The sequence below is a fragment of the Pteropus vampyrus genome, unplaced genomic scaffold (assembly GCF_000151845.1).
Source record: "Pteropus vampyrus isolate Shadow unplaced genomic scaffold, Pvam_2.0 Scaffold92, whole genome shotgun sequence".
NCBI lineage: Eukaryota > Metazoa > Chordata > Mammalia > Chiroptera > Pteropodidae > Pteropus > Pteropus vampyrus.
The window spans coordinates 3,159,878-3,162,572 of NW_011888873.1; positions in this window are offsets into that span (position 1 = coordinate 3,159,878).

A 2,695-nucleotide genomic window follows, 5' to 3' on the forward strand; every position below is an offset into this window, starting at 1 on the left:
CAAATATCTGTAGGTAAATAGGAAGGGGTCTGAGTGGACTTTGATTTCTGTTTTAATTTCTGTCCTCCTCCCTTATTAAGAGTGTCTTAATGGCTAATTATTATATCAATATGAAAGCTCTCTAAAAGTTTTCAATTTAGAATTTTTTCCAATTCAGGGTATCCATTGTCTGGCCAGTGACAAGAGGATTTTAACAGCGATTCACATGAAAAGACTTTTATGGCCTAACTAGGGGAGCAAAATGCTTCCATAAAGAGTGCGAAGGATGCAGCCTTCACAGATCCAACAGTTCAGTCCCAGAGACAGTCTAAGAAAGATAGGGAGCCCTGTCTTTCAACAGCTGTTCCAAAACACAGGGAATCTTGTGCTTTCTCCTCTTTGAACACAATAAGGTTTAAAAATCCCTAAGCTTGGATCCACAACCTATATGCTGCACGCCAGATGCATATGAATCATCCAGCTGGCAGAGATAATAGATCATCTCTGCAAGAAAGGGGATCAATACAAAACAAGAGATTCAAAAACAAAATCTTTACCAGAGTCAGGTTTGCCCAAGAAACTAGTTCCACAAATATCTCCTCCTGCCAATCTAAACTTAGAAGAGAGAAAAAGATTCTTACAACTTCCAACATCCATCAAATCCCACAGACAAAAGAGATCAGAGACACTGACAGAGTAAAATGCTTACCATCTCTGCTGGCTGCAGTCAGACGTCCATGATCCCTTAGCTGCAGCAGTCCAGGGAGCCAGCAGTGTGTCCCAGCCAGTGAATTCTTCTGGCACGGCTTGCCAAATTGTGGGGGCTAAAAAAAAAAAAGAAACTTTTCCTCCCACCTTCTGAGTTCTTCTAGCGGGGCTAATAATCAAATTAACAGAGACAGATTAGCAGGAGAAAAAATCAGTTTTAATACATGCACATGGAGAATTCACAAAAGCAAGAAAATTCCAAAGACAGTGAGGTAGCATTGGATATATAAGACATTTTAGGACAAAAGTGATAGTGGAGAGGGGTGTTAGATCTCAGAAGTGAGTTGGGGAAGAATGGAACATACACGGCAGGAACATTCTTACTGAAAAACTCAGAAACAACGGGATGTCTAGCTACCAGGCTTGGAGTCTTTCTGACCAAGGCTAGAGTGAAGACTCTTAAGGTGATTGAGCCCAGGCTCCCTTTCTGAAAAGCAGGTTTCTCTGTCTAAATCTTTTGGGCAGGAAAGTGGGGGAGCTCAAGGATTCTTTCTGAGTCTTGTATCTTAATGAACAGCTTAAAGTCAGTATTGCAAAAGGTGGCCTCAGGGTGGAGGCCACCTTTTGCGATACTGCAGGACACAGGTTCTCTGTGAAACTCTCTCTGGTCTACTTGTCCAGACACGACGCGCAGTTGTTGGTCATTTACTGACCCCCCCAACCCCCGCCCCCAATGCCACGCTAGGAGGAAAGGTGCGCTGGACATCTTGCAGCTTCCCTGAGTTCTGCTGGGAATGAGGCATGGGTCACCTCAAGGATCCAGCAAGCCTACTGGGCTTTCATCATCCTTCTGTACCTCTCCTCCCCTTTCTTCTCTCATCCTCTGCAGTACAGCCTTGGGGATAGGGTGGCGGACACGAGGCTTCTCCTCATTAAAACACACCAGCAGTCTAATTCTCTTGGTATCTAATTCTCTTGGTACCCTCCCATCCCTTTTATTCCCCCTTTCTTTGGAGAATTTATTTTATCTGGATAACAGGTAGGTTGGTTCTTTATCTTTTCTTCTAAACATATTGTTATTATGCCCTACTTGGACTTTTGACCTATAAAAGTCAAGACTTTGCCTTTTGCTTTCTATACTCTGCTGTAACTTGCAAAAGGCAGCGACCACAGAATGCCTCACATGTCAAATACCAGCCAGTTATAAAACCCAGAGAAAAATGGGGGAAGGGAGAATCTTTAGCCAAATCTATCAAAGCCCCCTCATATATTAATACTAGGGACTAATTGTAATTTTTAATAAACAATTTCTTTAACTATATCAAACATGGGAAATAGGCTTGTGGAAAATTTGCAAGCTCATAAGGAATATCTGGGCCAGTGGATTCATTCCTTTGTCCTTTCATTCTAGAAAGTACTTATTAATTAACTCCCTACCTCGGGTCACACCAGTGAGACTAATGTTATAAAATGTAATGGAGAAAATAAAGCAAAGGGACAGAAGAGTGTTTAGCAATCGGTATAAACAGAAAGGATGTGCTGAAAACCTTAGATGGACTACTAAAGGCAACATTTTAAAATCTCATCTTCTCTTCACTCCTTCTATGCAACTGTTGGTTGAATAGGATGAGTTTTCAAAAACCTCAATTAATTTTAAGGAAAGAAACAAAGTAAGTGTTTTTCTTCTCACCAGGGAAGGCAATTTTGATGTTAAACACTTCATTGGTAGTGGTAATACTATGCAGTTAATTTTAAAGATGGGAACAAAAGAAGTGTTTTCATTCTCACTAGGGAAGGCAGTTTTAAACACCTCATTGAGGGTAGTTCTGCCAGGCTCATTTGGGACTTGATAATAGCTCCTTCTGACAAGACAATACGGAAAACACAGGGTGAAGCCTACCAGCCCTCAGATGAGTTTCGCCCCCACCTACTAGCGAAGGCACATTTTCTCTATTTCCTGAAAAGAGTGTTAGAGTGCAGCGCAATCCAATTATTTTCACAATGCCAA